The following is a 10085-nucleotide window of genomic DNA, read 5'->3' as shown; positions in this document are numbered from 1 at the left end:
ACACCCCATGACCTTTGACGAACCGAGTGTTCTATACCCATGCTGTTGTTTTACCTCTGACCCCTTTATTTGAACCTTTGCATCCCCCATGACATTACCAGTCCCTTCCACTGATGAGACTTCCGATAATTCCTTGTACCCTCCCCTTACATCGTGTTATCCTTAGTATGCTCGGACCACGATGTACTTTACAATTTGGAAGTTGGTAGTGAGTTTTGACTTGCTTTGAACAAGACTGACATTGAAACATCTGACATTGAAACATCTTAGACAAATAAACCCAAAAGAAATGAAATTCAATGAATTTGCGGGTTAAGGATAAGAAGAATCCAAAACCAGATGACTTCTACAAAAGGGAAAAAGAAAAAGAAACTTATCTGAGTGGAACAGCTGGTACCAATGATCATGACATGCATTTCGAATTAATCGGCCCAATCTGTCCAACCAATCAACTTTCAGTTGTCGTACTTTGTTGCCCCGGAATTTCCATGACCTGATTACTTCACCCAAACCTTGACATTGTTCGTCCTGCGGTGCCTTGAAACAGTTTTCCCACCAACAGACCTTTCTCACTTTAAGATTCTCTCGTTTTAATTTCCCTCAACTTGCGTCGCCTTACGGTGCCTGTGAAGGTTTTCACCAATAAGACTCTCTCATTTTATTTCTCTCAACTCCCGTCGCCTTACGGTGCCTGTGAAGGTTTTCACCAATAAGACTCTCTCATTTTTATTTTTCCTGCTTGAACCAGAGTGCTGCCCCTGACATGAATTACCTTTACATGCTTAAAGACTGATCAGAAAGTCTTTCTTTGGACCATAATATGGGCTTTTGGACAGGGTTAAAAAGAAAGGTATCAAAGGCTCGAAAACAATTCAAATGGGTTCAACTTACAACTTTCGGAATCAGGTTTCTCACAACATCCACAACTTCTGCCCTAGTTCCTTGCTTGGGGACTTTTGGACTTTTGTTTTGATGAGACCGAACCGTGAGGCTGCCTACGTATCCTTAAAAGGAATCAGGTTGAAACGTAGTTCATGTCATAGAAATTACTTTGTTGTTGCGATTTTTTCTTTTTTCTCTTCTTCTCTTCTTTTTCTCTTTTGCTTTTCTCTTTTTTCTTTTTATTGTTTTTCTTCTTCTTTTCTCTTTTCCTCTTTCTTTTCCTTCTTTTTTTCTTTTCTTTCTCATTTTTCTTCTCCTTTTCCTTTCTTGTTCATTCTTTTTTTTTCTTTTCACTTACTTATCCTCCGCACTTGCGTTTCTGAATTGTGTCGTTGATCCCGAAAGAGGAGTATGAAAGAAAATAAATAAGGCTCAACAAGGGGTGACAAGGGATAAAGTTTTTAGATAGCAGAACAAAACGTCTTCGTCATTTCAATCTTCAAAATGTGCCAAATACAAACAAGTACAATCAAAGAAAGAAATCATATATAGTATTTTTTGACTGCATCGGAATTGATAGCCATTTATGCACATTTCCCTTCTACATCTGTCAAATATAACGTGCCATGGGACAACACTATAGTTATAACAAATGGCCCCTGCCAGTTTGGGGCGAACTTTCCTTTTGCTTCAGCCTGATGAGGCAAGATACGTCTCAACACTAGTTGACCTACTTCGAACTTCCGTGGACGTACCTTCTTGTTATATTCTCTTACCATTCTTTGTTGGTACAGTTGGCCATGACATACTGCCGCCAATCTCTTTTCATCAATCAGACTTAACTGCTCCAAGCGGGTTTTGACCCATTCAACGTCATCAATTTCTGCCTCAGCAACAATCCAAAGGGATGGGATTTCAATTTCTGCGGGTATTACTGCCTCCGTGCCATACACCAACAAATAAGGAGTAGCCCCTACTGAAATGCGAACAGTAGTGCGATAACCCAGCAACACAAATGGTAGCTTTTCACGCCACTGCCTAGAACCTTCCACCATTTTTCGAAGTATCTTCTTTATATTCTTGTTGGCTGCCTCGACTGCTCCATTCGCCTTAGGGCGATATGGGGTGGAATTGCGATGTATAATCTTAAACTACTGACATGTCTCTGTCATCAGATGACTATTGAGATTAGTGCCATTGTCCGTGATGATTACCTTCGGAATCCCAAACCGACAGATGATATTTGAATGCACAAAATCAACCACTGCTTTCTTGGTCACAGATTTGAAAGTTTTCGCTTCAACCCAATTGGTGAAATAATCGATGGCTACCAGAATAAACCTGTATCCGTTTGATGTTGCTGGTTCGATTGGCCCAATGACATCCATGCCCCAAGCAACAAAAGGACATGGTGCAGACATTGTATATAATTCAGATGGTAGAGAATGAATCAAATCTCCATACACTTGGCACTGATGACATTTACGCACAAAACTTATGCAATCCCGCTCCATAGTGAGCCAGTAATAACCTGCTTGGAGAATCTTCTTTGCTAGAATGCCCACTCATATGTGGTCCACAAACTCCAGAATGTACCTCGGTCATGATAGTTGCGGCCTATCTTGCATCTATGCATCTTAGCAATCCTAGATCTGGAGTTCTTTTATACAATACCCCTCCACTGAAGAAAAATCCACTGGCCAATCGTCGGATTGCTCTTTTCTGATCACCTATGGCCTGCAACGGATATACTTCCATCCTGATGTATTCTTTGATATCATGGAACCATGGCTCCCCATCAAGTTCTTCTTCTACCATATTACAGTAAGCATGCTGGTCACGAACCTAAATCTGCAAAGGGTCCACATAAGCCTTATCTGGATGATGTAGCATTGACGCCAGAGTAGCCAAAGCATCAGCAACTTCATTATGGATCCTTGGGATATGCTTGAATTCGATCGACTAAAACCGTTGGCAAAGATCATGCAAACATTGCCTATACGGTATGAGTTTCAAATCCCGTGTTTCCCAATCTCCCTGAATTTGGTGCACCAGGAGGTCCGAGTCACCCAAGACCAAAACTTCCTGGACACCCATATCCACAGCTAACCTCAAACCCAGAATGCAGGCCTCGTACTCAGCCATGTTATTGGTACAGTAAAAACGAAGTTGAGTCGTAGCAAGATAGTGCTGCCCTGTTTCAGAAATAAGTACTGCTCCTATCCCCACGCCCTTCATGTTTGCAGCCCCATCAAAGAAAAGTTTCCATCCCGGCTTCTCAACTTTCTCCAACTCATCAATGTGCATCACCTCTTCATTAGGGAAATAAGTTTTCAAAGGTTCGTAATCTTCATCAACCGGATTCTCGGCCAGGTGGTCCGCCAAGGCCTGTGCTTTCATTGCAGTTCGAGTCACGTAGACAATGTCAAACTCTGTGAGCAGGATCTGCCACTTTGCAAGCCTCCCTGTGGGCATAGGTTTCTGAAAGATATACTTCAATGGATCCAAGCAAGATATGAGGTAATTAGTATAAGATGACAAATAGTGTTTCAGCTTCTATGCCACCCAAGTTAGGGTGCAACACATCCTCTCAAGATGAGTGTACTTAACCTCGTAGGATGTGAACTTCTTGCTGAGGTAATAGATGGCCTGCTCCTTCCTGCCAGTGATTTCATGTTGACCCAATACACAACCGAATGAATTATCCAAAACCGTCAAGTATAGAATCAAAGGTCGCCCTAGTTCTAGCGGGACCAACACGGGTGGGTTTGACAAATACCCCTTTATCTTATCAAATGCCTCCTGACATTCATCCGTCCACTTGACCGCAACGTCTTTCTTTAATAGTTTGAAGATAGGCTCACAAGTTGTCATGAGCTGAGCGATGAACCTGCTGATTTAATTCAATCTCCCCAACAAACTCATCACCTCGGTCTTGTTCTTTGGAGGTGGCAATTCCTGGATGGACTTGATTTTTGATGGGTCCAATTCAATACCCCGGCGGCTGACTGCAAACCCCAACAACTTTCCAGATGGTACCCCAAAAGCACACTTTGTAGGATTAAGCTTGAGATTGTTCCTGCGAAGCCTTCGGGAGAACCTTTTCAGATCCCTGACATGGTCAGACCGCTTTCTAGACTTCACGATCACATCATCCACGTACACCTCGATTTCCTGGTGTATCATATCATGGAATATTGTTGTCATTGCCCTCATGTAGGTTTCCCCAGCATTTCACTGGAGCGGATCATCATCACCGTCTGCGAGGGTTTCTTAGCCTCTTTTCTGCATCTTCCTCGTCCATTAAGATCTGATGATAACCCGCGTAACAATCCATAAAAGAACCAATCTCATGTTTGTCGCAATTGTCAATCAAGATATGGATATTTGGCAACAGGAAATTATCTTTTGGACTTGCCTTGTTGAGATCTCGATAGTCAACACACACCCTGGTCTTGCCATCCTTCTTCGGTACAGGCACAACATTGGCTAACCAAGTGGGATACCGGGTGACCCGAATGAATTTGGCATCGAACTGCTTGGTGACCTCTTCCTCGATTTTTACACTCATATTCGTCTTGAATTATCTCAGCTTCTGCTTGACAGGAGGGAATGTCGGGTCCGTGGGCAACTTGTGAACCACTAAATCAGTGCTTAGACTCGGCATGTCGTCACAGGACCTTGCAAAAACGTCTTTATATTCGAATAGTGCTTTAATGATCTCCTCCCTGAGTTGGGGTTCCAGATGGACACTTATTTTGGTTTCACGGACATTTTCTTGGTCCCCTAGATTAACTGTTTCTGTGTCATTCAAATTAGGCTTGGGCTTTTCCTCAAAATGACTTAGTTCTTTACTAATTTCTTCATAGGCCTCATCATCCTCAAATTCCAACTCGTCATCACACTCAATTTCTTGTATTATTATTTCAGAGTTACATTGGCTTTTAAAACTGGGCCGAAGATTCCTCACGCATGTCATGTCGTTGATATCAGCATAAAAAGAACTGTACAAAAGAAGAAAACCAAAACAACAAAAATAAAATTAGAAGAAATGAAAGAAAAGGAACAATTGCATTTCATTGAATATAAAGATAATAGGGTTTTAGCACATCCAACTGGACGGAACATAATATCTGAATTATAGACCCTAGAATAATCCAGATAACTAAAAGAAAATCAAAACCCACTACCAAGACTCCCTCCGGATAGGAAGAGGAGTAGCTTCCCAATTGTTGACTTTTGCACGTGGTCCCACAAATTGCACATCTGCCTTGCTGGACCCTTCCCCAGCCTGAACCATATTAACCTCAGCGAATAACCTTTCGAACCCCTTCTCCAAGTCTCCATGGGCTCCAATCAGTGGTCCGGGGACCTTTGACAACAGTTGCTTTCTGGTATCCATCCTGACAAATGACCTAGACAGACGCGAGATTGGCTTTGGCAGTGCCCATACTTTCTTTTTCATTTTTCTAGCTCTTCTCACGTCTGCAACGGTAGGCTTGAACCCAAGACCAAAAGTATCCAGATTCTTTGGAAGAGAAATTGGTTTTACAATACCTTGCAGAGATGCACCTAAACCCTTGCCCGGTATGAAACCATTTTTCAACATTTCAACAGCTACCATAACTGATGCCGCAGCCATCTTTGGAGTTGGAATGCACTTTCCTTCCGGAATTTTCTCTACTGATACTGTGCCGGAAACCAGATAAACCCATGGTCCCTTGTCATCGTCAATCTCTATAAATGGAACAATGGCACCGTTGGGCACACACAGATTATCTTCGCCGTGTACAACAATTTCCTATCGATCTCATTCAAAGTTAACCACTTGGTGTAAAGTAGACGGGACTGCTTTGGCAGCATGGATCCAGGGTCGTCCCAACAACAGATTGTTTGAAACAGCCACATCGAGCACTTGGAATTCCATAGTAAATTCAACTGGCCCTATTGTGAGCTCAAGCACTATGTCCCCGACTGAATCCTTCCCCCCTCCGTCGAATCCCCGAACGCAAATACTGTTCTTATGAATCCTTTCATCCTTCACTTGCAGCTTGTTCAAGGTGGAGAGAGGACAGATATTCACGCTAGACCCGTTATCAACCAGTACCCGAGTAACCACGGAGTCTTCACATTTTACCGTCAGATAGAGGGCTCTATTGTGATCGGTACCCTCCACGGGCAACTCATCATCGAAAAAGGTAACTTAGTTTACCTCAAATATCTTGTTAGCTATCTTTTCCAAGTGGTTTACTGAGATTTTGTCAGGAATGTAAGCCTCGTTCAAGATCTTCATCAAAGCACGACGGTGTTCGTCTGAATGGATCAATAATGACAAGAGCGAGATCTGAGCTGGTGTCTTTCTTAACTTTTCCACAATGGAATTTCTCAGGAATTCTTCTGCTTCTTCCTCAGTTACTGCTTTCTTCACCAACACTAGATTATCTTTTGAGGTCTTAGCTTTTCTCAACTCTTCGGGGGCAAAGCATCTCCCTGATCAAGTCAAACCATGAGTTTCACACACTTCTTCTTTAACCTCATTCCCCTGGTAGGTTACTGTCATTCGTTTATAATTCCACGGGACCGCCTTGCTGTTGACTATCGATAATTGAGTTACTGGTTTTATAATAACAGCCTTTGTGCGAGCACCCTTCACGACCACAACAGGTTTATTGGTATCCCCTGGTACCACCACTTTAGCTTTCTCTGGTTTCACTGTAACAGTACTTGACGGCCCTTTCTCGGCTACCACAACTGGGTTGTCGTCTACCTCTTTTAACTGGACCACTGATTTCCCGCTGATTATCTTTTTTCTTGGGACTGTTTTCACTGGAGCAGATCATCCTCACCGTCTGCGAGGGTTTCTTAGCCTCCCCTCCCTTGTGTATCAACTCAATCATATGGGTCTCATGGTGAGTTGGTAGCGGATTCTGGTTGATGTTTGGTGTTTCTGGGGCCTGAACCTCGATCCGATGAGTATCAATGAGCTCTTGTACAACTGTTTTTAGTTTCCAAAATTTCTATATGTCATGTCCCAGGGCTCCTGAACAATACTCACAACTCACAGAGCGGTCAAGATTTTTGGGAAAGGGATTCGGCATTTTGGCCTCGATCGGATTTAACATACCCAACTGTCTTAGTCTGTGGAATAGGCTGGTATATGATTCTCCCAATGGAGTGAAAGTCTTCTGCTTTTGCAACATTTCATTCTTAAAGGCTTGATTGGGTCGAAAACCTGTTCCAGGCGGGTTTTTGTAGGCTTTTGGGGGTGGATGGGTATTTTGTGGAGCTTGGTAGGGATTCTGTGGAGCTGGCGCACGCCATTGCACGTGAACGGGAGGTTGGGTATAGGTTTGTGCATGATAGATAGAAAAATGGGGATCTGGCGATAGGTAGTAGTGTTGTGGTGGGCTATATGGAGTGTGGGGGTATGTTTGGGGACAGGGTCGAGGCTGGTTGTAGAATGGTGGAAGGTTCCTGGATCCACCCCAAGCTGCCGACTCGATCATTGCAACATCCTCTTTCTTCTTCTTTCCGAGTACACCCCCAGTACCGTTTTGAATGGCCTGAGTGGTTGCTTTGATTGCTGAATAACTCATGATCTTATTGGACTTGAGTCCCTCCTCAACCATGCCTACCATTTTCACAACTTCATTAAAGGACTTGCCTACTGCTGACACCAAATGACCAAAATAAGTGGGCTCCAAAGCCTGCAAGAAATAATCAACCATCTCGCTTTCTTTCATCGGAGGGTCAACCCTCGCCGCTTGTTCTCTCCAATGAAACCCATATTCTCGGAAACTCTCACCGGGCTTCTTCTCAATCTTTGTTAGTGACAAACGGTCTGGGATGATTTCAAGATTGTACTGAAAATGACATGCGAAGGATTGGGCTAAATCGTCCCATATGTACCACCTGCTATGATCTTGTCTGGTGTACCATTCTAGCACCGACCCACTCAAACTTTGGCTGAAATATGCCATCAACGATTCGTCTCTTCCACCTGCTCTTCTCATCTTGCTACAGAATCCTCTTAAGTGTGCTACCGGGTCGCCATGCCCATCGTACATATCAAACTTGGGCATTTTGAACCCTTCTAGCAACTGAACATCTGGGAACGAACACAAATCCTTATAGGCCACACTCACTTGGCCTCCCAGCCCCTTCATATCTCGGAATGATTGTTCTAAGCTTTTGAACTTTCTGATCATCTCTTCATGCTCGAGATTTTTGGGCGATTTCTCGGTCTCTGCCGGGATATCAAGATGAGGAGTGTAAGGATATGGTTCTGGAACTTTGAAGGTGGCTTCAGGGGGATAGTACTGGTTGTCGTGAGTTTGAAACAGGGGTTAACTGGAAGATATGTGTAATGTAGCAGGTGGAGGTGCCACAAAAACAGGTGTAATTGGTGGGGGAGGGTACGGGACTTGTTTGGGTGGTGGAGCTTGAGAAGTATGGGAAGTGGTGCCATGACATTGTTGGTAGAGAGGGAAGGCTAGAGATGAGTTCACAGTGGGAGGCTACGGGGGTTGGGCCGATGGTGGGATATAAGCAGGATTGGCGGGATAAACCGGTGGCGGATGCCCTTTCGCCCAAGATTGGTACATTTCAGCCATCTGCTGTTTCAGATTATACATTTCTTCCCTCATTGCATTAATGTCCATTTCTTCCACCTCTTTCAATGAGTCGACAATACTTGTTTCCGGTTCTTGGTCGACCATATTCAGCTTGTCTTTCGATCGGGTGTTGTAGGAGTGAGTTGCCAGAATGCCAGTCAACTAACCACCTGCCTGGACTTAATACATCAAACAAACAACCTTGTTAGCGATTAGGCTTTAACAGATTGGTAACCACACATTGGGCATGAATGCACCTAAACAGTTAACCGTCTTTATTGTGTATTTGATTGGTTGCAGGCGTCATCCCGACCTTTTCCTTCTTTTAATTGCAAACATCCCCCTTTCTTTTCTTTTCTTTTCCTTTCCTTTCATTCCTGCCTCTGTTCTCTCTTTGTCTTTACTTTCTCTGATTTCTTATTTTCTTTCTCTTTTGTTTTTCCGCTCTTTCTTCTCTTTTCTCTCTTTTATTTGGTTACGGTCAAATCCTATAGAGATTTCTTACGTATCATGACCCCGCATGAATCAGACCAAGCGTAGTTCTTGTAGATAAGTGTGAAATAAAACACATTTTTTTTGGTTGGGATTTTCAGTTTTCATAAAATAAAACAACAAATGCCTCCATTTCAAACTAACAAATTCTAAAAAACTAACATATTTCAATGCAAAGGTGAAACACAGACTCCAAAAATAGACTGTCATACTCCGAAGGAATACAGACTCAAAACAGAAAGAAAATACAAACTCAACATGACTTACAGACTCTGACAGAAAAGGAAATACAGACTCAAACGAAAAATCACGAGTACATCAAAGCTCCTGGTGCCCGCGGGACATCATTCGGTCTCGCCACGGGCCTATGTGCAAGATCCCTTTGAAGCCGGTCTAAGCCGTTCATTATTTGTTTAATAAAGGTCATCATCGCTGCAAAGAATGTAGTGCGAGTGATATCCTCACAGATGTGGCACTTCATAACGATGTAGTCGGCAATGCTTCTAATTCTCTCTCTTATGGCGCCCTTTTTCTTGTAAAAAACGCCCAGTCTGCTAGGCCCTGGCTTCCAAAGTTTGCTCAGCCGCATGATTTTGCTCCTGAAGTTGTTGCAAATCTATTTCTAATTGCACCAATGCGGTATAACAATGTTATTTTTCAACTTTGAAGTCTTTGGCCTGTTTGATCGTTTTTTTTTTCGTGGCGATGACCCTTTTTTTCAACCCTGCAACCTCATCGTCGTACCTTTCTCTCAATTGCTAAACTAGGCATACTTGTTCCTATATGTTTTTAGCCAATTGCTTTTGGGCCTTGGCTAGTTCACTTTCTGCTTTGTTCAAATCAAAACCGTAGTCATTTACTTTCTGCCTCAGGTGAGCTATGAGCTTTTCATCTTTGTCACTTCGGACTAGATTTTCTGCCGCTACTTTCAATTTCTGAATTTGAGCTCGAAGGGCTTCATTTTCTTTGGCTAGCCTTTTCTGTTCCCCTTCATCCGCCTCCACTTGCAAGCTATTCTCGAATCGAAGTTCTCTGACTTGCTTTTCCAACTTGCTTATGGTAGCCCTGTACTCGTTTTCTTTGGTCAGCCAATCCCAT

The sequence above is a fragment of the Nicotiana tabacum genome, chromosome 10 (assembly GCF_000715075.1).
Source record: "Nicotiana tabacum cultivar K326 chromosome 10, ASM71507v2, whole genome shotgun sequence".
Taxonomy (NCBI): Eukaryota; Viridiplantae; Streptophyta; class Magnoliopsida; order Solanales; family Solanaceae; genus Nicotiana; species Nicotiana tabacum.
This window is presented reverse-complemented; position numbering follows the sequence as displayed.